The 27,812-nt window shown below is 39.3% G+C and overlaps 1 protein-coding gene and 1 non-coding gene across 2 annotated transcripts in view; one reads left to right on the forward strand and one right to left on the reverse strand.

Moving 5' to 3' along the window:
* Nucleotides 1-4,206: 4,206 nt before the first annotated feature.
* Nucleotides 4,207-27,812, forward strand: part of LOC121863305 (zinc finger MYND domain-containing protein 10-like) — an 89,008-nt gene continuing 65,402 nt past the window's right edge. Inside the window, exons 1-2 of the mRNA XM_042361920.1 lie at nt 4,207-4,232; nt 16,505-16,562. The gene's annotated coding sequence lies outside the window, so the exon portion shown is untranslated. The remainder of the gene's footprint in view (nt 4,233-16,504; nt 16,563-27,812) is intronic.
* On the reverse strand, nt 21,769-21,842 carry Trnaa-ggc. Its single transcript has one exon. It is a non-coding gene; the product is annotated as a tRNA-Ala (tRNA).

The following is a 27,812-nucleotide window of genomic DNA, read 5'->3' on the forward strand; positions in this document are numbered from 1 at the left end:
GACAGCTAGGGTCGCCATGCCTGCCGGCGGAGCGAGGACCGCCAGGCAGGCGGAGGAGGAGCGAGGGCCGCCAGGCCGCAGCAGGAGGAGGTGTTGTTGGCTGGGCTGTAGGTAGAAAGAGAGAGATCACCACGAGGTCAGGTCTTAAATAACGGGGTAGGCGTGGCTTAGTAGTTGACCGCCCGTGATGTATGGCGGCACTGGTTGACCTAGACCACGAGGCATACACTGGGGAATTGGTGGGGTAGGCTACTCAGCGACAAACAGCGTTTGTAGGGAGAAATCCACTACAGGGTATTCAAGATGGGGGCGTACAAGTGCTTTAAATAGGTGTAGTTGTATTTGCTCTTCCATTTTGCCGAATCTTCTTAATTTGGTAAGCTGTATATGGGCGAGTCTATTGCGCTCTGTTATGTGTTTCTTTTATTCCGGTTCTTGTTATTGTCAGCCCCAGTATTTTTCCTTCGTTTGAGTATTGTATTTCTTCGTTGTTTACTGTGATTGGTGTTGGGTTTATCCTGAAATGTGTATGATTTTTAGTTTCTGTGTATTAGTTTTTATTTTCTTTCTTCGTAATTATTTATTTGTATTATGGCGCGAGCTGTTTTTAATGCCATCATCTGTTTGGCCTTGCCTGGATGGCGGATGATCTGGGTGACATCATCAGCATATGCGATGTATTCACCGTATTGGTGGCGGCATGTCTGAAGTGTAGATTGTATAAAGAGTTGGGGATAAATTATCTTTGTGGTACTCCACTATAAAGTCTGAAGCTTGGGCCTTTGTGATTGCCTATTATAATGTGTGTTCTCTATTGTCCAGGAAATTACACAGTAGAGAAGTGAAGTTGTTAGGGAGTTCTTGATTGGTTATTTTATATTTAAGTCCCAAGTGCCAGACCTTATCGAACGCTTTTGCCACGCCCCTAAAACTATGTTGCACTGTTTTTATTATGCATTGCGTTTGCAATACTTTCGTATATAAGGGCTATGGCTGTGTTTGTTCCTCTGTGTTTCCAGAATCCGTGTTGTCTAGGTTGTATTTGTATTCCAGTTCCAGGTGTGTTCTTAATCGTTGGTTAATTATTTTTTCCAAAAATTTTTCCGGTGTTTCTAAGAGAGATTGGTTGTAGTTTTCACTGCTGTGGGACTTTTCCCGGTTTTGTATCAGTCTGATAATTGCTATCTTGAATTTCTTTGGGTAGTAGCCAGTTAAGGATGATGCATTGAATATATTTCTTAGTAGGAGTACCATGTTGCTTGGCAATTGCTGTAAAATGAGTTTATTTATTTTGTACCCAGGAGCCTTGTTCTTAAAGCTATTGACTTACTATTTCGTCCACCGTGATTGGTTTGTTTAGTGGGGAACATGTTGTAGGGATATGGAGATATTAATGTTCAGCACTCAGGATGGCTTAATGTGGTTTTCTTATATAATATAAGTTATATGATAGACAGTCTGGTGCTGGAGGTGCTGGAGGAGGTGTTGCTTGTTCAGGAAGATGGGCAGAATGAGAGTTGGTTGGTGAGGAAAAGAAGGACAGCTGCGCCATGTGCTCGTGAGGTGAGGAGGCCGCTGCCAAGCGGCGGAGGAGGAGGTGTTGCTTGTTCAGGAAGAATGGTCAGAATGAATCTCAATGGAGAGACAGAGCTTATATAACCAGCAGCCGCTATGAGTCATGTTGAAAAACCCGAGAAGTCGCTGGTCTTTTTGCTCGGTTGCAGATAGGCGACATTGGAATGCAGATACGCTTGGTTGCTAGGTAAGACGGTAGCAGCTGGTGGCTGTGGCTACTTGTAAGCAGTTAGAGACGTCCACTACAATGTCATCCAGTGTATTCATGTCGATCGTAACCACGAGGTCAGGTCTTATATAGCGGAGGTAGGCGTGGCTTAATAGTTGACCTCGGTCATGTAAGGCGGCGCTGGTTGACCCAGACCACGGCATACACTGGGGAATTCGCGGGGTCGGCTACTCAGCGACAAGCGTTTGTAGGGGAGAAATCCACTACAAGATGATTTTGGTGAACTATATTTCCGTGAGCTCCATACTTTGCTCTGAAGATAATATCTTTGCCCACATCAAATGATGATGTAGAAAGAATCTTTCCAAGGTGAATCTGATCAAAAAGCAAGATAAGCTCTTTTTCACGCAGACTTTAACATCTCTAACCATTTCATCTGAAATGGTTCACAAATGTGTCAACGAGCCAAGTGAAAATTTGATTTGGTTTGTAAAAATCACAATGATTAATTGTAAATACCATGGTGTATTGTTTATTACCTTTGTATTTCATTGCAAAATGGGGAAATATATACATTTTTAGAAATATAATAATTTTTCTGAACCTTATTACGACTTGTTTTTATTCTATACCAAAATAAAATGTATTTCAATATCAATAAATATAGTCTATGAATATTTTTATTTATTTCCTGTTTAATTCAGTTACTCAATAATTTACACGTTTTCTCTGATGGAGTATGGCAACTGAACCAAGCGGCAACACTTATAGCTTTGGTACAGCGATACAGAGTACAGCCTTCCAGAGTTGCCAACTTAGCGACTTTGTAGCTAGATCTAGAGCTTTTTGTTTTTTCTAGCTATTATTTTAGAGCGATTTTGTAATTTGTCGCAATCTAGAGATATCCACAGAAATCTAGCGACTTTCTGGATACTTTTGACTGTCCATGAAACTCAGTTTTCCTAATTTCGAGCCATAATATATAGCAACGGGGTTACAGGGACAATAAATATAAGAAAAGTTTAATACATTTGAACGTGGGTCGTAAGAAGGAGGACACGCCTATTTCTGATCACTTGATGTCAGCCTGTCCATGCATAGGGCTGCAGAACTGCAGTCCCCCAGACACTCACTGCCAGGCGATGATTCCTTAGAGACAGCTGAATAATACACTACCAACAAATATATCATTTTATATGTTATTTAATTATTTTCAATACGTTGCTAAGTGAATTTTCATTAAAATCAGACCAAAATTAAGTTACTTAGTTGCTGTCAATGCTGTACGATTCATGTCTGTTATTAATTGCACGCCGCCGCACTTGAAGCAGCTCAGTCTCGTACAACGTGTGGACCGTGTGGTTAAGTCGTTTTTTTAATTACCCTTTGACGATGGAAAACCGAGTGAAGTATTTCAAAACATCAACTTTTCCCAGCTGACATTAAATGAAAAGACTGAAATCAAAGCAAGAGGAAGACCTACACCAGTTTTATCCATTCAACAGAACAGTACAAGCAGGAACAAAGAATATACACCAGTTTAACATGAGTGTTTATCAGAATGACAGACTGCCTGCTTTAGCAGTGATATCCATTAAAATAAAATGATAACAGAAATAAAGGATTTTAATGAAATAGTAATAAACAATTTTACATCGAAGAGCAGACGCCGACTTTATTTTCAATTAATACTGGTCCATCACCACCAACACTACTACCATGCCCTGGGATATCAACTACAACTCATACCTGAGGTAGGTAATTTGTGTATCCTACTGTTGTGTGAGGCTTGCAGTCCCTCCATTTTATTTGAGCCGCCACTGCACCCTAAAATATTGTGGTCAGAAGGGCAAATTACAGAGAGATGCGACAGGTGAAAACCCTACCATGATCTGGCTGAAATTGCACTGCCTTATTCTTCCGCATTCAAACGCAGATGAAGACATTTAGTAATATGAACTTTGTGAAATCAAATGCGCAACAAATGAAACTATCGACATTAAAGGCAATTTACAATAAAGTATGGGTTAAAAGACAGAACACCTGTTGTGCAAGTTATGAACTTCCTAGTGATATTTTAAAGATAGGGACTGTGAGGCACACAGTTACAAGAGAACCTGAACCACACTTCACATGCCCAGCTCTACAGTTGTTCATACTGCCGACGACTACGGAGAGGACTGGGATGCAATTATTATTGAATAGGTGTGCAGCACATTAAACTTAAAAAATAATATTTTTATTTTTATAATGCATTTATTTATACTCCGTCCATTATAGTCGGCATTATGAAAATATTATTGCATCAAATTACTGAAGGGGGGAATAATAGCTGCGACTTTTCATGGAAGATTTGGCGACATTTAGCTACTTTAGGTACCAGCCTAGCGACATTTGAAAATCCGAGTTGGCAACCCTGCAGCCTTCACTGATAGTCGCCTGATTCACCCTTGAACCGTAGCAGCGTTCTTTGATACGCCTGAACAAGGTAATCGTGTGCCTTTGAATTTATTTTCATTGATTCAACATATGGCGGATTCTTAATTGAATTTCGTATATGAAGAAATAAGCATTTATTGCAAACCTAGGTCATATTGTTTACAAATTACATATCTGTATTGTTTATAACGTGCTGTATTAGTGTAAATTTGTATATACCTAAACTTAGGCGACGATTTTACTGATTGTCTATCTATTTAAGCTCACAAATCACATATCGGTAAGATTAATGGGTAAAGGTGGAAGAGACGGTTGGCACCAGAAGGACTTCAGCAGTTGCACCTAATTATCAGATGTTTGGATGATACCGTGAAATAAAATCGAAGCGACAACTTGTAGTATTTTGTATCTTAGTTTATCCTGGATCATAAATTATTTGTTAGAAGGCAGGGCATGAAAGAAGAGGGAAATAGTGGGGTAAAAACATGGTAAAGGTGTAGAAGAGGGAAGGAATTGTCTGAATTTTTTCCTACACACTGATGATATTAAGCACAAAAATAGGAATGACAATGATAGTTATTAGAACCTGACCAAACATAACCAACGTATGGGCTTGTTAGGTCAGGTTCTATCCAATATTGTGTTAATTAATGTACAACTTGCCTTAATATTGAGGTGGATATACATCAGAAAATGGCGAGGAGGAATATGTGGAAACGTTCACCATCATTTAGGAAACGTCTTTTGAAAAGGTATTCAGGAGGTAAACAACAAAAGTGTCGCTGGGAGGAGATTTTGAAGGATAGAGTAAATAAAAGATTGTCAGGTTCTATTAGGTTCCATGGATTGTCGTATCCATTTCTGTGTTTAATATAATGTTATTAGCATTATATAAAAAATAAATACTAAATAATGCAAAGAACCTAATAAAACCTGACCTAACATACATAAGAAAGAACAAGAGAATAAGGAGTCTTCAATAGGCTTGTTGGGCCCTGCATGGCAGCTCCTGTGTGTTAGGTCAGGTTCTATTAAGTTCTATGCATTGTCGTTTCCATTTTTGTGTTTAATATCATGATATTAGTATGCAGAAAAAATTCAACCAAATTATGACCTCTTCCGGGCGTCACGCCGACAGTAACACCTTACCAAAACACTGTGAACACTGATAATATGGTAGTAATTTCTATTATTTTAGTTTCGGTCATCCAAGGAATCTCAGAATTTAACCCACACCAGAAGGTAAATTTTCACTTGTTGTTACTAAATGAAATCAAATGAAGCTATGATTTTCCAATGTTTTTGATGTAGTGAACGAATTTGACCTTTGGTCCAAATCAATAGTTTCTGTGATGAGCCCCTTACCTCCTCCCTTCTTGAACTTAGAGATTTGTTATAAAAATCAAGGAAAAAGTGTTCAAAACACAAAGAACCTATCGGAAAAACAGTTTTGAATCTAACCTAACGGGTATGCCCGCTTCACCAGTTACACCCATCACCACTGCTTTACCCGTTTATCAAGCTGCTCATTCCCATCAATATGTACATGAAAATAACTGTTGCTTGGGATAGAAAATAATAAAAAACACTAAGACAATTTATTAAAGACAAAAATAAACATTGTTAATACCGCAATCATCTCAATTTAAACAAAATGCGAAGACAAAATTTAATCTGCAAGCTTGGTAAAAGACAATGACTTTTTTAGGAAATTTGAAGTGGTGATATTTTTCTTCATATTCATCCCACAGCTTCCAGATGGAGTTGTTTGTCATGATTTGCTTTTCTGTCATGATTTTAGCTTGTGCTCAGCAACTAGTTGTAATTGCAAATCAATCATTGAGGTTTCTCTGTGAAGAAGAGGGAAGGAGGTATAGAGCAAGATTGATTTGCTGTCGTGGTTTATGTGCTTTTGCCAAATCACCTTCATTTGGGTAAATTTTTATTAGTTCACCAACGCTGTTAGAAGTCAAAACTAGGTTTTCTAGTGTATTTGTGTGCGTTTGATTGGTTCTGACCTTGATTTCAGTAGGAAATTGCCTGTTTTTTAGTTATCGTGTGTTGTGGGTGGGAGTTTTCCGACAAAAATCACAGCCAACAAATACAAAATACACACACACAAAAAAACAACACTAAACATAAACAGACCTTTTTGGATAACCTAACCTGATTTAACCTGACTGCCTAACCTAACCTAACTCTCACCATATGATGAAATAATTTATTTCTTAGCTTACAGTATTGACCTGGTTCTTGTTCTTTTGTAATCACTGACGGTGTCTGAACACCAACGTCTCTTCTTTGTTTTGGGAATAAGGAACGAGTTACTACAATGCCACATATGTTGGTCTTGACGACTTTACATTCGTTCTTACACTTAGGACACTTTACTGAGGTCGGAGAACACCATGAGACCTAATAAATGCTATAGCTTGTTAATTTTTTTCTTCATCAAAATGCTCAATCAACTCCATATAATTAAAGTGACACCCATTGCAGGCTTCGTGGTCGGAAATGAATTTCGACCCAAAATTATCGAATCTGATTGGGCAAAAATACAGCTAATTAAACCACAATTAATTTTAATTGGTGACGAAAAGAAAAATGCTTTTGATTGTCTGCGTGACGTGTATGGGAAAGCATGCGCATGACGATATATAGAAGGAACACGTTGAGTGGGAGGTTGGGTAGGCGATAATGGCAGAAGATTAACGGAAGAAAAAGGAGAAATATCTGGCATGTGTTATCTCCGTTATTATACTTTTCTGACGGTAATGTAATAGAAGAAAATTATCTTAAAATTAGATGACTTATTAGAATATGATAATAGATTGGGGTAGGAAAGTTATGCGCTCTAATGCAAAAATACCTACATTTGTTCTGTATTTTGTTTATTTATCAATGTTTTATCGTTTTCTTTATTAAACAATTAATATTCATGTATAATAATAACATAATTCTTCATTTGTTCTGTAGTATTTGTTTATTTACCAATGTTTTAATCGTTTCCTTTATTAAACAATATAATATTCATGTATAATAATAACACAAGAATTCTCAAGTCGCCTGTATACATGTGTAATTTCTATTTGTGTAAAATAATAACTTACATTTAGTCACTAATACCAGCGACTGTTAGTGGTGACAAACGGATTTAATATTGGTGACGAAATGGGGTGTATCAACCTAACCATCCAAACCCAACCTCACCTCATCAGACTTAACCTAACCTAACGGGGGCTCCACAGTCATAAGATGTTTGGGTGTCTACCGCTACTTCGTTTAATGATCTGGGTGTGTAGTTATACATGAACATAAATAATAAAATGTGGTAAATATTCGTCCATTTTGGTGTTGCACTCAAATCTGACCCATTTTTGGTGCAAATTTGCTGTAGTATTTGAGAAACTATGGAAAATTTCATTTGTAACAGAAGCCACTAATTTGCACCAAAATGGTGGTCAGGTTTGATAAAACACACCATAAAACACAAAAAAGCCTAACCCAACCCAACCCTTTTTTGGAGCTTACCTGCTACTGTGGTGGAGGACACAGGTGGGCAATCTGGTATGCTTATGGGGACAGACAAAAGAATTTCTGTTTTTCTAATTGTAAAATATTTCCATGTAGGACACAATCTTGATGTTGGTAGGACACTGTGATCTTGTAAAATTTGGATTGCTTCACTATTGTTCTGATAAACTTGCTGAATAACAGATAGATAAGGAAGGCACTTTTCACACACCATCACCAGCCTTCAAAATGGCTGTTTCAAAATTAGCCAGCCAAGTCACATCACAATATTTGAAGGTCATTGGTTGTCATGTCACAAAAGGAGGAGGAGGATAGGACAAGAAAAGAGAGCAGAGGATGAGAAAAGTGACTCTGGCAACATGATGGGTACAGAAATTTATGCCTAGAAATTTGTGAGGTACTCCTTTAATAGGGTCTGAGGAGGCAAGGTCCCCCTCCCTACCCCGGTTAGGTTAGAGATATGTTTCCTGGGTTCTGTGGCTAGATTAGATATTTAAATACAGTGATGACTGGAACTAAAATTTTACCAATTTAATGCCCTACGTCCTTTGTAGGCGAAGAAATTAAATATTTATCAGGATTATGGCTTCATCAGATCTCTGTGGTGACACGTTTTGGTCCACATTGTCTGTTATACTGAAGCGTTTGCGGTCTTTGTTTACAGGTTAAGAAACAGATGGCATGTTTATTACGATTTATATTGGATTGCATTTGTTAACTTTTTAAAGATGTTTGGAAGATAGTAGGAAAATCAAAATGACGATGCACAGGTTAGGAAGTTAGGTAGGTCTCAGGTTCTAATATGTTCTGTGCAATCTCAATTCCATTTTCACATTCAGCATCATGCAAATACTGTCTCCAGAAATGTTGGTGTAATTCCATAAGTTATTTCTGGTGCTAACTGTCTCTGACATCCTTACCTTGTTAAGCTATCTTCTTATTGTTAGCGGGTCATGTTAGTCAGTTTGCATGTGGGGTGCTGGACAACTCGTACCCAAGTAAATCGTACCCATCAGAACATGTCAAATCGTACTAATACAAGATAATGTTTTAATTACGGGACAGTTTGTACCCATATATATATGTGATATTTAGAGCGTTGGAACAAAAATGGCGATTTGCGAACAGGGAAACATAAGTAGGCCAGGCTGAAACGCTCATGCCTTGTGGCGAAGTTAAAACAAAGCCTCCAGCAATGCTCTCAGTGGGGTGGAAGCTTTTGAACTAGGCAAGGAATTTAAATGTACTTTATCGAATTAATGCGAACACGATTCATGAAGTTAAGGACAATTATAAAATTTAAAGCTGTGGATAGTTCCCAGTTCAAAATATGTTCGTGTGTCCCAAAACTACAGTATTAGAAATCTGCGGATAGATGACGCTCATGGCGGGGAGGCGCCTGAGGTATGCAGGTGTTGAGCGGGCCTCAGTAAGTCACTGTCAGCCCTGACGGACGCAGACGTCTGAATGTGCGCTCCGGCGACCCGTGGCCTCGTCCTTCCCGCTTGTTCATCCGTGTTGCAAGTAAGTCCTTATCGATCTCAGGCAGTGTTTAGATAGGGCGGAGAAGAATTTAACAGTAGTTAACAAAGTACTCTTTGGCAGTGTCACGAGACCCCACTTGGTTGGTGGTGATGGTGGTTTGGAAGGCATAGCTGGCTACTAACAGGGTGGATACCAACCTGGCGGCGAGCAGACGGGTATCCCAGTCCAAACTCGGTGACTGACCGTGGAGCTTGGATATGGCGATCTGGTTCATCGAATCTCCCCACCTAGGTTCATACAACACCACAAGAACCACCCACACATCTCCTCAGTCAGTCAGTGAAAAATCTAATTAAACACACATGAGACCCGGCTCCAACTGTCAAACATATCACCTCACATCCTGCTCCCTCCTCCCTTCCTCCCTCTCCCCAGCCAGGGTCTTAGGCTTACAGTTTTTATCTTATATAATGTCTCAGCTGAATGTACGCAGGGCCCCCATAATTTCTAATTATACATGGAGACTACATTAACTGAAGAAGCAGAGGACGAGACAGGGCTGGGTGGGCTCATCAATATCCAGCTTTCAGACAGGTTTGTGTACTGTGGAAACTTCTTGGTTGGTTGAAGGTATTGGGATCATCTTGAGGGAGTGAAGGCAGCACTGGTGGGCGGAGGGAGACAGCACTGGGGGATCCTCTTTAAAATAGGTGTCCAATTCTAGACTGCACAGTTTGCTTTTTCTTTCATTATAAATTTCTCTGTAGCAAGCAAGTGCATCTTGATCATTCTTGTCAACTTTGGCATAACGCCATAATTTTTGATCCATGTCATCAAACATTTGCATTCCTTTTATTAATTGTAGTAAATGCCTCTCGCCATTTCCGGTTTCACTGAAAACTTTTGGGGGGTGCAGGGTCCTTCTTCTACATTTAGACTGGTTTCTTCCTGGCATCTTTTGTGTGCTTCCAGTTCGGTGAGATTCGCATTGAGCTCTTCTAAGTTACACTTTCAACCAACTGTTCAACGCCTTCATTATCAATTTCTACCTGAAGCCGTTTACCTAACTCCACTATCTTGTTACTAATATCCAAATAACTTCATTTTCATTAAACTCTAAAAACTGTCTGGCTATTATCTTTTCAGGATTTTCTTCCATATTCCATTCGCGGCAATGTTTTGTAACCTGATCCCATGCTGCACTAATGTGTTCTTTATACATGACAAAACGTTGTACTCCTTTCCAAAACTTCTCTGAGCATTTTCACCTTCAGTAGCAGCAAACAGCCTGAGCGAAGGTCTGACGAAATAATACGCTTTAAAGGCAGCAATAGCACCTTGATCCATGGGTTGATGACAGAGGTAGTGTTAGGTGGAATGTAGATTACCTTTTAACATCAGGGTGCATGTCGCCCAGGTGTGGTGGGTGTTCCGAGCATTATCCAAAATCAGCAAATCTTGAATGGAATCCGCTATTGCAGACACACTTGCTCGAGGAATGAAACAATTCATGAACCCATCCTCAAACAGTACAATATCATCCAGGCTTTTGTTACTGCGATAAAACACTGGCAGTGTGTGTGCTTGTTGACATGTTTTAAAAAGCCCTGGGGTCTCTCTGGAAAGATCATGAAGGGCTTTAGCTTGAAACCAGCAACATTCCCCCAACAGAAGCTGCATTCTGTCCTGAATGCCTTGAATCCTGGCATTGTTGGCCTTTTGTAGGTGTGTGTGTATGTCCGCCTCACAGGCATGCCCACAATAATCCAGTCTCATCCACATTGAATATTTGCTCAGGCAATTCCAACATCAGCACCATGCTCTCCACTCACCTTAACATTGTGTAGACTGTAAAGACTTTTAAATCTATTAAACCACCCATGACTTGCTAAAAGGTTTGCTCACACATTCATCTCCTGCCTGCTCCTTCAGGTTTTAGAACAGGCTTCTCTTGTTTTAGCCTGTAAGGTTAGAAGGCTTAAGGGCACACGCTTGTATCTGGTCTTCATCCATATCACCAATAATTTTTCCATACCGTGAATAGGACCTTGTCTTTTTTCTTCAAATTATAGTTCCCTTTTATAGGTGTTGTTCCTTTCACTACATCACTAATATGTTCCTTGTCTTTCAGAATAGTGGATATGGTTGAGTGCTAGAAACCCAGGTCAATGTGGAGATTGTTGCTGCTAGTTTTTCCATTCTCATATTGCATTATTATTCTATTTTCATCTCAAAAGTAATGCCTGTCTCTTTCTTTGGGAGCACCACTCAGCACTGTCACTTTTTGTACGCTTCCAGTCATTATAGTCAATTAAATACCACGATAATAACGTAAGTTCACAGCGCGGGATCAGTATAGATAATGATAGCGCCAAAACACCACCAACTAAGCGCTACCGAGGAGTGTAACCACGCCAGACCCATGCCACGCCTCTCGCCAGGACAGAAACGTTTCGGTATAGAAAATGCGCGCTACCAGAAAATTTTGGTCACAACCGCGGCGGTAGTATGTCCCGACGGTTAAGGTCAGAGTAGGTCGGTGCGGATTGACGAAGTTGAGCTGTCATGAATCGGGACTACCTGTATATACATACATACAAACATACATTGGTCCCTCGGTTAACGAAGCTCAGTTAACAATTACAGTGAGTTCTGCTATAACGCTGTTTTGATAATGCTAATTTGCTCAACACGATTTATGAATTCGAACAATATTTGTATAACGAACGCTTGTTTGCTATAACGTGATTTTTGCTTACTATTTCTCCAATTTTGTGGTATTAACTGTGAATATGGTAAAGAAGAATATCTCCAAAAAGCGTTCTGGTGATAGAATTCTCGTGATTATCAAAAGAAAGGATATAACACTTGAAGAGAAGCTCAATGTTATCAACCTCAAAATCACTCTTCTCCCCATCAAGTTATATTCATATTTTTTCAAGGTAAAGTGTTACATTTACTGTATGATTTCATTATTAGATATGAATGTAACATTTATTTAGACTGTGCTATCCTTTGTGTTAGGCTAACTACTAAATTTTTTTGATTTCGAGTAATCTGCACCTAACCCTATTTTCTCCATAAGCCCTGTTATTTATATTACGCGATTTTCTATAACACGATATTTTACAAGAACACAATTATCGCTTATAGCAGAACTACCTGTACCTTCCATAAGAATCTTCAATTCGTTAACTAACAAAATTCGGTTAAGAAATTCTTACGAAAACATGTCAACATGTTTTAGCTTGCTCACCTGTTTTAGCTTGCTCACCAGCTGGAAGATTAGTCCGCCAATACAGTAATCGGTTCTAGGGGTTATATTCGGTTCCATTGGAGTAAATATCAAGAAGATTGTGTTATTCAATATTGTTCCAAGTTTTATATTAAAATTATTAGTCATTTTAACACTTATTTAACATAATTGCAGTACAGGAACTAGTTTTTTGCTCCCATCAGCCACTTCACTTACCCACCAAGGCATCAGTCTGTGTGTCTGTTCAGTGGAGGAAACATCTTGCTTGTGGGTCTCTTGAACACAGAGTATTTTTACATTTTTACTGTACAATTATTGGTCATTCTGAAATTTATTTAACATACTGTATTGACAATTTATAGTGCAGTGCACTGTTGATTTAGAAAATAATCTTGAATTACACCTAGTGAACTTAAAATTTTATTGGTGAAATGACGGCATCAAGCATGGGGTATTCTTCCATCCCACTTCCTTCTTCTCCTCCACCCCACTTATAATTCCCATCATCATTATCAACCAGGAGCCTTCTACATACACACCTCAAAGTAAGTGTACTTTACTGCAGTTTTTACTTTGTATGTACTTTTCGTGAGCTGGAACCATTACTCAATATTCCATTGAAACAATGGATTCGGTTAACTTAACGACCTTCTGGAATGAAGAATATTTGTAGGTTGCTACTCAGTGTTGAATTTTCACCAATAAATGCAAATATGAGGTATTCTTCCCTTGATTGGTTTTTCGACATAGCCTACAGCAACGCCTGCCACCATGGAGATCGAGGAGGACAAACTATTCCTTCAACAGCAACGAAAACTAGGACGACCTGGTTGCATGGGATCAGTCGATTGCAACCTTGCAAAGAAGGAGGCAAGAAAGGATGATCGATTATTGCAAGCAACAAAACGGCGACTTGTTCAAAAAGAAAAGACCAAAATGTGGAAGGAAAGGATTGATCTGGTTTCATCATCTTCTAGCAGTGCGGAAATCTCGGAGGATGAAGAATCACCAGGACCAACAACTTTGCCGCCATCACCTTCAAAGCATCCACGGAAGCTAGTAGTCAACCAACATGTCTGTGCAGCCCTCGATTGGACCAAAGTCACTGACCGAAACTCCATGTATATCTTGGCAGCTATGGCTCGGAATATGGGCCAAGAAGTCTCTAATTTAACTATCAGTCGATCCTCAATTCGCCGCCATCGAATCCAGCACCGTGAGAACATCGCAGCCATCATCAAAGAGAAGTTCTCCCCTATGGCGCCACTTGTCATCCATTGGGATGGCAAAATGATGAATGACATCATTGGCTGGGATGGCGTAGACCGTCTCCCAATCCTGGTTTCAGGAGGCAATGCAACCCAACTCCTCGGCATCCCGAAACTACTGTCTGGCACCAGAAAGTCTATGGCAGATATTTTCAAAAAAGCTATTGAAGAATGTTCAGTGAAAAACAATGTTGTGGCGATGTGTTTTGACACAACAGCCACAAATACGGGTGGAATGAATGGAGCCTGTAATCTGTTGGAGCAGAAAATGGAGAAGGAACTCTTACATCTTGCCAGACGACATCACACACTTGAAATTGTTTTGGAAGCAGCCTTCCATGCAGTGGTGGGTATATCGACAGGTCCAGATATTCTAATGTTTAAACGTTAAAAGCAGAAATGGGGTTTAATTGACAAAAGCATCCCCTCTACGGTGATGGACACACATCCAGGTCCTTGGTTGCTAGAAATTGGGGACGAGATTATCAAGTTTGTGACAGAACAACTTATAATTCACCAGCCCAGGGACGACTACCGAGAGCTCCTGGAGCTATCGATCATCTTCCTTGGTGGGGTTCCTCCTCGTGGTATCGGTTTCAAGGCACCAGGAGGCCTCCATCGCGCTTGGTGGATAGCTAAAGCCATCTATTATATGAAACTCTGGATGTTCCGGGCTCAGTTCAAGCTGACTCCACGGGAGGAGCTAGGTCTAAAAGCGATTTGTGATTTCATCATCAAGATATATCTTAAGGCTTGGTATATCTCTCCTGTGCCCCAGCTCGCTCCTGTACAAAACCTCTGGCTGTTGAAGGAGCTCCAGCGATACCACAGTATCCATCCAAAGATTTCGGCAGTGACTCTCAAGAAATTTCAAGGTCATCTCTGGTACTTAAGTGAGCACCTTGTTCCTTTGGAACTATTCGATGACTTGGGATCAATCACTCTGGAAGACAAAAGGGCGATGGCACAGAGGATGCTCCGTACAACAGATGAGGTGGATCCAATGATGAGGGCTGTCGTGGACTTATCTGCCATTCAAGAGAAAAATATCAGTTCTTTCTTTAACGGACAATCCAAGGCATTCTTTCGAATTTTGGGTCGAGATGATATAGATAGATTTTCTATGCAGTGTATTATCTAAGCATTTCCGACTTACGACCATTTCGACTTACTACCTGGATTTGGGTCCCTAACCCCGTTGTAAGTCGGGAAGGAGCTGTAGTTGCTTGACTTATCTCCCTCTCGGTATTGTTCATCTTCAACGACACCTTTACGTGAACATGTGGTGTTTACATTTGATTCTACTCTTTATAAAATGGTCATTATTGTCTGTTGCTTTATATGTTTAGTATCATTTGTCTTTGATATATATAATAATTAGTGAAAAGAGAAGAAGTAAATGTGTTCTAGTAGAGCGGGAATTTTGTACAGCATGAATCTGTTTTACCCAGAAAAAACCTAGAATGTTTTGGTAGGGTTTCACTGAATAACGTCCTTCTCACATCTGACCCAGGTTGAGAATTGAACCTGGGTCACAATAGAGGCATACACAACATCGTTTCCAAACACTGGTACAATTACAGACATAATTCCCTTGACAGTTAGCAGTATCTGGCACGCAAATACCCTGTACAGTGATATTTCCGTTAGCTGGAGTGGACTTGAGGGTACACTCCACATTTTTTTTATACTGTACATTTGTTTCTGATTATTTGTGAGAGGATTTTCCCACTATTATTTATTTGTATGGGTTTTGTGTATGTGTGTCTACACACACACACACACACACACAATACAGGTAAAAGAAATAATTGTCCTAAGGGCAAAACACATAAAGGAAATGTTTATTTCTTTGTACACAAGTAAAAATGTATGCTCCTCCATTTTGAGAACCTAACCCCAACGAATTTGAAGAGCATGCTGTATAACTAAAAACCTTGTCTGCATACTGAAAACAATACCTGTACAATATTTACTACATGATGGACTTGGCTCCTTAGACTAATTAGCAGTGTCCAGCTTATTGAAAAATGTCATTTGTTAGTTTGGGTCATAGGATTAAACCATTTATTAAAATTATAGTAAACTAACCTAACAGTCATAGGTTATCTGTTACCGGTAGTTATTGTAGGTTATGATGGTTACAAGTGTTCCCCGAAGAATGCAGTGATGGGTAGGGAAACACCGGGTAACACTGAAGTCCGTTTATTATGGATGAGAGAAATACAAGTGGTGACTAGCGTGTGCCATGCACGGCTCACACAGTCAGACTGAGGCTGCCTTGCCATATGGCAGCCTCGGGGCAATGTTGCCACATAACCCGTGCAGTGTTGCCACGTAATTATATATATAAATGCTACTCGGCACAGTAGCTTATTTACAAGGTTGCTACTTGGCACAGTAGCATAGATACATAACCTACAGGTTAATTTGGTTTATGTAATCTTTCATCAATGGGGTAATGCTGTAGCTTTACATTCACAGGTGCCATTTGTCAACAAACCAGATGTTTCTAACTTCATGAAAACTTCCTGTGTCATCTGCTACTGTAATATGAAATAAGTTTTAGGAATTGGATAATAACTAATTTGGAAACACTATATTCTTAGACTTTGATTGGAAAAGTAAGTGTTATTGCTATCACTAAAACATTTGCTTATGCTTGTACAAGAGGAAACCAGAGGGCCAGGAGAAAGTACCCCCTGGTATGTGATGTTTGATAAGGTCACATACTGTACAGTTTGTAACAATAAATTCACCGATTCCCTTTTTCAACAGAATCCTGGAGTACGATTAATTTTGAGAGATCTCAAGACCAGACTACACTGCACACATGGTGAGTATAGTATGTTTAAGAACCTAAATTTTAAATACTATACTACTGTACAATATAATAAATATAGGCATTCCCCAAATTAACGACAAAAGGCTCCTTTCCTTAAAAGCCTTCTGTAGATTGTTTTTCATAAGTCAGATCACATTTTCCTTCAGGCTTCTATTATAAAAACTACAAAACATGTTTTTAATCATAATTTTTGATGTACACAAAGATTATAAGTGAAATACTGTACTGGTGCACGCAGTGGAAGACATGAAAGTTATAGTACAGTACTGTATGTACCGAGAAATTGCACTGCTGATTGTAATGGAGTGCAAAACTGTGAGTCACAGCCAAGACATATTGTTTTAATTTTGTAGTGACGCACCAACAGTAATTCAACTGCATTGTATGTACGTGTACAGGGAGTGTGTACATTTTTTAATATTTTATTTTCACTGTACAATACTGTACATGTACAGGGGGGGGGGAGATTTTGTTTTGTTACACTGATTTTTCTCATACAGTACAAATGTACTTTTATTTATGCTTACATTATTATGAAGATTTTTGTCAGCATAAAAAAATTGTAAAATCTTTAAAAAAAAATACATTAAGATTTCATATTTCGCGCGATTTCATTTCGCGTTTTTTAATTTCACGAGCACTACCTAATGTAACCAAGTCTTATATTTGGTGTAAAATATCGTGAGTTTTGCGAGATCCAGCCAACTGAATGCTGGCCACCGTCTTGAATGACGTCACAGCCCTCATGCCAGTTACAGTCATTTCTGCTACAACGCGTGTTTTGTCAACGCGAATTGGTTGTACAGTAATGCGATTGATGAATAGGGGAACATTGATTGTAAAACTCGAACTTTTACATACGAATGTTGGCTATAGCGCAATTCCATCCTCAATGTTTTGATTCCATCCTCAACGTTTTAAGCATGGCGCGGGGTTATGCAATGTTTACAGTTCACGTTCGACATCACATGTTCAAGTGATTCATGTCTTTAGGTTGTGAAGTGTTTTTTGAGAGACACTGTAAATTTTGTTCTTTTTTTTGCAAATTTAGCTGTTACCCATAAATACTGTATGAAAAGAATAAGTAAAAAGAATGTTTCGCAGTGAGGACTAATAACGGTTTACACCAGCGCTCCCTGTTTACATCACTTGATCAGTTGAATCACGCGGTTTCTGTCAATTACTCCGTGATTTTTGCTATTTTCTTCAATTTTGTTGTGTTAGCGATGAATACAGAAAGACAAGGTGAGAAGAATGTTTCCAAGAAGCGTTCTGGTGATCAAATTGCTGGTGGTGAACGTAAAAGAGGTTTACAAGAAGGCAACAATGGCGTTGTAGCCTGCGCCATCCTAGCGACCGCCCGGGCTGTTATTGTGTGCTTTTTTTTGGGTGGGGCTACCACCTGTCAAGTCAAGATAATGGCCTCTACCTCTACTGGGGGTCGTGCTGGTGGGGGAGGGACAGACCCACCTAAGCAGCCAAATAAGGAAAAGGAGAAGCAGGACTATCATAAGGGAGTTAAATTAGCCAAGTACTCGATGCAGGATAAGCAGCGTGTGATTAAGTTACTTGAGGAAGGCCTAAAATCTAGTTTCCGGAAAGCACAATCAGGTCAATAAAGGCAGAATTTGTATCATTTGGAGGTTATAAATGGGAAAATCAGAGGTTGAAGTAGAGTGGCCAGTCTATCTTGTTATTTTTTCCATTAGTTTACGTATCTGCATTTGGTGCAATTTATCCAGTCCATATTACTCGTGAAATACAAGATTTTACTGTACAGTCGGCCCTTCACATACGCGGGTTTAGCATTCACGGATTTGCAAATACGCGGATTGCCCCGCCGGAGGAATATTCTGAACATTGAAGTACATTCAAATCGCGCGCCATTCAACTCGCGCACGGCACCGAACACGGGACACCGCCCGCTCCCGCAACCTCACACACACACACACACGCATAGCTCTCCCTCACTCAGTCAGTCTCGCTGTAACCACGCTTGTGTTGACATCAGCATTGTAGTTGCAAAAATATTACATTTCCGTGAATGTATTATATCAAGCACAGTATGAATAGAATATCACTAATATAACAGTATTTTAACCGAAAACTACTAAAAAAACGAGTAACATATCTTGAACATCGGAAGGTTAGGTAAAGTCTCTTGTTTTCGTCATGTATTTTATCCTATTTTACATTGAAATACATCACGTTTCAGCAAGACTACTATTTCTTTCTGAGAATATATTCATTCAGGCACAGTTTAGGTAAAATATACATGTGCTGTAACATTTTTTTATTGAAAAAGATTCAAAAAACACGTACCCTCTAGCCCTGTTCAAGGAGAAGACTGGGAGGAGCTGTTTGGTGCTTAAGACGATGACAAGGAAAATGATTTTGATGGATTTTAATGAAAATATTCTAAAAGACCCTGGCACTGTCAAGGAAAGTGGCTGCTGAAGGCTTCCGGGACATGGCAGAGGACGAGATTAGGGAGCTAATTGAAGAGCACGACACTGAGCTGACCGAGGAGGATCTACAGGAGTTAGTAGACTCAGGCAAGGAAGAGGAAGCGAAAGGGAAAGAGGATGAGGAAGAGGAAGAGCACCAAGAAATAACGTTGGAGAAGTTGGGGGAGATGACCAGGAATATTGAGGCACTGAAAAACCTGGCCTATAGTATGGACCCCTCCATGGTGCGTGCCCTGAAATTCATGCGAGGGATGGATGACGTTTTCGCTCCATACAAAAACATCATGGAAGAAATGAATGAAAGAGACGACAACTCCCCATCACCATGTTCTTTGATCACCGAAGGAGAGATTTAACACCAATCACTGGCGGCAGTGAGGAAGCAGCTGAATCCACCGTTGCCCCCACTTCACCACCCGTTATGGAATTGAGTGACGATGAGCCCGATGACCCCCGTCCTGTCGCCAAGGATAGGAACTGTACAGTAAAGTGAAGTTTTTATCTCTTTTTTTTTAATAGCTTTTCTTGCCATGTTTATTGTTTGTAAAAATGTACAGCACAGTACAGTTCAGTACTGTACATAGGAAGTGGAGGTGCAGTTATTCACAAAACATTTGTGTTTGTTGTCGGCAGTAGTGACGGTGGAGGTGGAGGAGGCGGAGGAGGGAGCGAGTTGGGAGGAGTGGTGACCTTGGACGCGGGAGCAGGGACGAGATGCCAGCCAGTACATTACGGGTGTATTAATTGTTTTTATAGCTATTTTTGCATTTTAATATTAAATACTGTACATTACGTTTCAACAAAACTACCATTTATTTCTGAGAACATGGAAATGTAATATTTTTGCTGAAATGATGTACGTATTACAGTGGAAAGTGACGAAAGCAATGACTCGCTTTCTTTCGTTCAAAAGATGTTACCGTAATCGCTTTTCGAATGGTTTTCAGTTGTGGGATTATAAGGCTAATGATAGGATAGAATATTATTGTAATACAGTACGAGTACAGTACAACAGTTTTTTAACTGAAAACCATTTGAAAAGCGATTACGGTAAAATCTTTTGAACAACGAAAGAAAGCGAAAGTCATTGTTTTCATAATTTTATCCCACTTTCCACTGTACAGTAATATGTACGTCATTTCAGCCAAAATATTACATTTCCATATTTATTTCTGAGAATATATTCATTCAGTCACAGTTAAGGTAAAATATACTTGTGATGTAATATTTTAATGAAAATACGGTATCGTAGTTTTCTTTTGTATCAAATTTAATTAACAAAGATTGATGTTTCAAATGTAATGAACAAAAATTTATGTACAGTATCTATAAATAAACTTTAACAAATGAATACTTTGTTTTACATCGTCCTGTGTATACCATACCATGGATTTGGCTACTTTGGGCTAGCTATGATGACGCAAGAGACTGCCCTGGCGACTGTACCGACACTCACAGCTGGTGGTGCGTTGGTGCGTCGTTTCCATTGTTTACTGGTAGTTACTGGTAAATATTTTTCAACCTAACGAAACTATTACCCTTTTAGAGGTCGACCCCCAATTTTTTGCAAAATAATTTGGTCTTAAAAACTCGAACTACACACAGGTATATACGGTAAATAAGGACATGGGGGGCCAGGGGTTTTTTAGGGGGGGGGGAGCAAAAGTACACGGATTTTTAACATTCACGGGGGCCAGGTTTTTTTTAGGGGGGGGAGCAAAAGTACACGGATTTTTAACATTCACGGGTATCTCTGTTACCTAACCCCCGCGTATGTTAAGGCCGACTGTATATATAAATTTAGTAATAAAAAAAATGGTGGAACTGTACAGTGGTAGTGTCCTTGCTTTACAAGTTTTCTCTGGTATTTCAGTTTGCTCCTGTACTAAACATTGGACAGTGAAAGTCTTAACAAAGAACATACTGCCTGCCCGAATCGCTAGTGAGCTAATGAGTGGTGGAAATGATATACAGCTCCTCCCCAACTTACGACGGGGTTAGGGACCCAAATCCAGGTCGTAAGTCGAAATGGTCGTAAGTCAAAAACGCTTAAATAATACATAGAAAATCTAAAATGGGTGTCTTTTTCTTCTCAGCACCACAAAACTCTCACTTTTAAGCTTGCCAGCCATTTTAAAGTGAATTACAAACGAAAATTTTGTCTGTGTACTGACGTTGGGACTCGAAAATACGTAATTTGACAAAATTTTGGTACGACTGAGGCAAGTCGTAAGTCGAGTAGGTCGTAAGTTGGGGAGGAGCTGTATTGAGAAATGAAAATTATTAAGAATGTATTTTATCAATAAAGATATGAATACTTTTGAATAACGTTGGCTCAGTGAGAGGGGTGGTTGACCACAGCTGGAGGTCAAGGAATGTTAAGTGATGACTGTTGGCAAAGCAGTAGAAAACCATATACAGTACAGTTCCTTTATAGCATATATTATACAGTAATAATATTGGTTGCCCCTTGTGTAACGAGGCTGGCCGGCCGAGGGGTTTCCTAGGCGTGAATTTGTTTAAGGTGTAGAAGCTGTCGCCAACACAACAACCACACGTTAAGTTAACGAGCTGCATGACGCAGTGTCAAGGAATAGTCCGAGAAGACCGGACAACTCCACTGGCTAACTTTTACCCCAGAATACGATCCGTAAATCGATTAACATCTTGGTTCCCAATTACTGCTGGGTATACAGAGACAAATGGCATAAAGAAACTTGCCCATAGTTTCACCCTGCCCGGGGATCGAACCCGGGTCCACTCGCTTGCCAGGCGAGCATGCTGACCATTACACCACAGGTCGCCACACTACAGTTGTACCCCACTTAACGCGGTCAATTGAACCCAGAGGGTCCCGCGTCAAGTGAAATCCGCGTTAAGTGAACAACAGAACATATGGGATTAATTCCAATAGAAACCGGCCTGACCCCCAAACTCCACTTTTTGAAGGCACATACCTACAGTATGTTGTAGTAAAAATAACATCTTAATTTTATGATGGTACATGCACACAATTAATACTTAAGAGAAATACAGTCGCCAAGTTAATGTCCATTCAAATAATGGACTCAACTCCCTCCCTCTCTCACACTACACTCGCTGGCTCTTCCCTCTCAGAGAAATTTTTGGGGGAAAACCACTAAATTTTAATAAATAATACCTCAAACTAAAGTTAGGATAATACAATTGACATTGCTGGATTCCATGTAAGACCAGGAATATTTTGAATATAAATGTCATATATTTTGCACAAAAGATAACATAGTTACCTAGAGAAAAAATTTTATCTAAAATTTGTATGTTTAATGAAAAATATATGATGTTTATATTCAAAATGATCACCAAATTATAAGAATTCCAGCAATGTAAATTATATTCTGACCGGGTAATTTGTATGAATTTTATGAGCTAAAACAAATATCTTCAGTTAATAAAAAAAAAAATAATCTTCACAACACTATCTGTCAATCAAAGTACCCCACCTTGCCTTCCCCCCTCTTCCAACCGCGCGGTCAGTCCCAACCCTCCCCCCCACCCCCCACCAATCCACCCTTCCAGGGTTTTTAACATTTAGTATTAAATAATACCTCAGATTAAAGTTAGGATAATATAATTGACATTGCTGGATTCCTTGTAAGACCAGGAATATTTTGAATATAAATGTCATATATTTTGCACAAAAGATAACATAGTTAATTTGAGAAAAATTTTTATCTAAAATTTGTATGTCTAATGCAAAAATATGATGTTTATATTCAAAATGATCATCAAATTATAAGAATTCCAGCAATGTAAATTATATTCAGACCGGATAATTTGTATGAATTTTATGAGCTAAAACAAATATCTTCAGTTAATAAAAAAAAAATAATTCTTCACAGGGTAACAGATGGTCGGTCGGTCCCTCCCTCCCCCCACCCCCCACCAACCGTCCCAAGGAGATGTGTGGGATAACCACTAAATTTTAATAAATAATACCTCAAACTAAAGTTAGGATAATATAATTGACATTGCTGGATTCCTTGTAAGACCAGGAATATTTTGAATATAAATGTCATATATTTTGCACAAAAGATAACATAGTTAATTTGAGAAAAAATTTTATCTAAAATTTGTATGTCTAATGCAAAAATATGATGTTTATATTCAAAATGATCACCAAATTATAAGAATTCCAGCAATGTAAATTATATTCTGGCCGGGTAATTTGTATGAATTTTATGAGCTAAAACAGGCAGTCAGGCAGGGTGGGGCAAATCTAAAAATAGCGTCTCGAGCCGGACACTCACCGCGTATATGTGGAAAAAATCCGTGTTAAGTGAAAGTTCAGCTCTGGCGAAGGCACCGCGTATATGATAAAACGCGTTAAGTGAAACCGCGTTAGGCGGGGTAATACTGTATACATATTACTATATAGTACAGTAATATGGAGGAGGACCTGAGTAGAGTAGATGGTAACATACTGTATTGCTGTTTGAGGAACAGACACTGAGACAAATTAACCGTTACTTTATAAACTTGATCGAACATTCCCACTACACTGAGCTAGATGACTCCTGTAATGCATATTTAAAACTGGATACAGTACTGTACAGTGGTCAGTAAAATGTTGTATAAAATATGAATTGTAAAGATTAAAAACCATGGATGGTAAACCCTTGACTGACGAGGGATTCTTATATACCGTATTGAGTGAATTGATGAATTTTCTAAGAAAATTACATTTGATATGCAGTGCAAACTTTATGACTACTCCAATGACTATATTGGTGAGTGTGATATATTCTACAGTACAGCATGCCTTGACAATTTACAGGTTTTTAATTTGCGGTCCTCGATTATTCGCAGATGACACCCTGGATGTACCCAAGAATGTCTGTGGGTAATTTTAAAGTTGCCGGCATTTTTGCGGCCAGGACAGGGAGCCATTCGTTCTAGAGACAATTATTTTTACAAGGAAAATGTTGCCGTATGGCTGCTCAACTTTAATAACAAAGCACAGAGTTACTTGAGGGTAGACTCGCATTTTTTCTACATTTTGTTGTCATGTTTCTGTTTAGTTGTGAGAGAATTTTCCCATTATTGTTTATTTGCATGTGTTTTGTGTGTGTGTGTGTGTTTACACACACACACACATGTACAATACAGATAAAAGAAATAATTGTCCTAAGGGCAAACACATAAAGGGAATATACATTTCCTTACATATGAGTAAAAATGTACCCCCCCCCCCCCTCAGTCAACAAATGTTATTCACAGATTTGTCTGTTTGCTGCCATTTTGAGAACCCAACTCGTGCTAATTATAAGGATATGCTGTATTTTATTTACCTGATGACTAATTTTTTACTTTAATTTACTGTATTTTGTCATTCTATTTCTAATTTTGTCTTAAATTTAGTGATTTTAGATGTATATAAGGACTTAGACTATGATATACAGTTCCTCCCCGACTTACGACCTACTCGATTTACGACTTGCCTCAGTCGTACCAAAATTTGGTCAAATTACGTATTTTTGAGTCCCAAAGTCAGAACACAGACAAAATTTTCATTTGTAATTCACTTTAAAATGACTGGCAAGCTTAAAAGTGAGTGTTGATGATACCAACAGGGGGTAGATACACTGTACTGGGGGCGGCGTCTGAGGCAGGACTGGTGTGTTGGGGTCGGTAGGACATGGTGCTTGGGGCAGGAAGAGGAGCAGAGCTGCTCTAGGGTGTCTAATCTGCGGTGTAAGGACTGTAGCAGGTCCCGCACGTCTTGTGAGGCGTTGGTCGTCTGGAGAGCACTGATCTGGTTGATGAGACCGGAGGAAAGTGAAAGTGTGGCATCGGAGTTGTGCGCGGATGCATAGCAGTGTGGGGCCGCCGGTATCGTGTCTTCAGAGCATCCCGTAGGGCAGCGAATTTGTTGTCAGCTGGAGGGTTGGTGATGATCTCTGATACTTGCGTGGGAACTTCTGTGGGCAGGGAACAGACCAGGGCGACGTGCTTTTGTTTGTCTTGTAGCTGTAGAGCCGATGAGAGCTGCCTCCGTGTGGATAAACCAGTCTTCAATGTTGTGATTGAAGACTGGGAGAGTGATCAGTTTCTCCTCCAACCTGTGTGAGTGTGATTCTCCGGAGGTCACCATTTGTGGGGTTTCGAGATGTTGGTTCACACCCAGGATGGGTTGGAGAAAGGAAACTCACAATGCGCTCTCTGTATATATATTGTATTGGATGTACAGTGCAGCTTGGTGCTGGGAAGTGGCAGCGTGGTTACAAGCGTGGAGTAGAGAGAGCTGGTTCGGGAGCATGCTCAGAGGAGGTGTTGCTTGCTGTGTGGCTGTAGGTAGAAGAAGGGGCAGGTCACGGCAAGGTGAGGTCTTATATAGCGGGGGTAGGCTTGGCCTGATAGTTGACCTCCGCTTAGTTAGGCGGCGCTAGAAGCCGATCTTAGACCACGGCAGTTGTAGTTGTAGGGGAAATATCCACTGCACTCATATTAAATTCCTGATCCTTGTTTACAGAGTGCAAATAGCTGATCACCCTAGCTCTCCCTCACCATGTTAACAGGACTCGCCATCTCTCATGCTTAACCATAACATCTATCTTCAGCACTTAGTAAATAATATTGTAGTGTATTATATATTTGCATATTCCCTGGTTTATTCAGTAATCAGTTGTCTAAGTTTACAAGTAGCCAAATTTAGCCACCTTTTATCATTCAAAGGTACAATAATAAATTATATTATTAGGAAGGTGTCTCCATATCAAATACAGTACTGTATACAGTATTATAATGACCTGTTGTAAGCTGATTTGCTGATAGCTCTCTCCAGGAACACATCCTGAGTGAATACCTTCCGAAACAGCTTACCCTTTTATTTTCAAGTTAAATTACAAATTATAGACTATTGTATTTTTTTTTATTATTGAAAATATTAATTATGATGACTCATACACCATAAGAGGCTGATCATGTGAGAAATGTGTACAGTATAATATTGAATCAATAAATAAACATGGCGAATGAGGCAATGCCCAGTCTCCAACACCCCACCACCTCCAGCCTGTTTATGTACACAGTGCGTTACCCCTCATGCTTAGTAGCTCTCGTTAGGCCTACAGTACAGTTATAGTACAGTATATCTGATGAGACCATTGTACTGTACAGTATTCAATGAGCAAATGTTGTTTTTTGCATAATTTTTTTTTTTTTTTAATTTACCTATTTGTTAAAATAACCATTCTGCATAATTTTACTCATTTCTTAAAATACATATACAGTATTGTACTCTGTGTAATTATACCCATTTCTTAAAACCCTTAAGAACAGTATTCTGCATAAAAAGTTTAAGTAAAGGAGTGTAGGTAGTAAGGTGCAGTGCACTGATAGAATATATATGAAGGCAGGAATCAGGTCAAGTCACATGTGGTGTGTCGCGTCACGCAACTTCCATGCATAGATGTTCAATCGCACGTTTATGAAAATACAAACCATCCAGAGAATCATAAAAAAAGCTACAGTAAAACCTCGATTAACCGACCACATATGGGGGGAAGGGGCCGACGGATAATCCGAAAGGTCGGTTGATAGTACATAAAGTCTACGGAAATAAAACATACATTTTCAAAGTACCTACCCCTAACCTACCTCATTTAAGTCCCTCTATTCATTTTTGTTCATTTGCCATTCATATTTCAATAGAATTTGCTTTAAAACATTAACCACTTTAGTAAATAAATATGAACCAGCACAGAAACCGTGAATAAAAAATGGAAAAGTCAAAGAACATGTCATCACAAAAATTGTGACCAAGTCCCAGGTGGCTGATCTGACTTTCTGCCTCATTTACACACAATTGCAGGGTCTCAATTGTTTCTCTTACTATTGACAACACAACATACATACAGGTACATTGTTTCTCACTCTTGATATTTTTTTCATTTTTGAATTTCTTTATGGTTCTTTATTATTATTATTATTATTATTATTATTATTATTATTATTATTATTATTATTATTATTATCATCATCATCATTATTATTAATATTATTACATTATCGCCCCCCAGGCCCTGATGAGGGTCAGTGACCTGTGTCTGGGTGGGCTAATCCCCGTAAAAAAAAAAAATTAGGGATTCGGGATTGACGGTTTATCCGAAAGTCGGTTAATCGAGGTTTTACTGTAATTCCAAAATAATGAAGTGTGGTGTATAGTGGTTCTACTGTAATTCATAGGATATTTGGTTTAATAATATTAAACCATATAAAATTTTTAAAAAGAGCATGATGTTGCATGCACAATATTTGTCACCCTTGTTTGCTTACAGGAGTGTGAGGGCTGCAACAATGTTTACAATCTGGAAGAGAGGCGGCCTCGTAGTCTGCCGTGTGGCCACACCTTGTGCTCCAACTGCATTTCTGCCATTTTGAAGGATAATAAGGTTATATGTGTCAAGTGCCATGCAGGACACTATGCTGTTGCTGTGGTTCAGTTCCCTGTAAACTATGATATGGAGCAAAATATGAGAGCAGTGATGATGGATGTTGATGCCACACCAACTCCATCACCAGTGTCGCTATCAGCAGCAGCTGGATCTATCCAAGACCAGCAGCTGGTATTGACCAAGGAGTTAATTGATCTGAAGGAGGAGAAATTGCGTAAATTAATCAATACAGGAGCCAGGGTCCAATCCACAATGAAGGGTCTGGACCAGTACCACATACAGGTAAAGAAAATGAAAGAAGAACATAACCAATTACAGTCCCAGCTTGAGGAGTTGAT

The sequence above is a fragment of the Homarus americanus genome, unplaced genomic scaffold (genome assembly GCF_018991925.1).
Source record: "Homarus americanus isolate GMGI-L3 unplaced genomic scaffold, GMGI_Hamer_2.0 scaffold46197, whole genome shotgun sequence".
NCBI lineage: Eukaryota > Metazoa > Arthropoda > Malacostraca > Decapoda > Nephropidae > Homarus > Homarus americanus.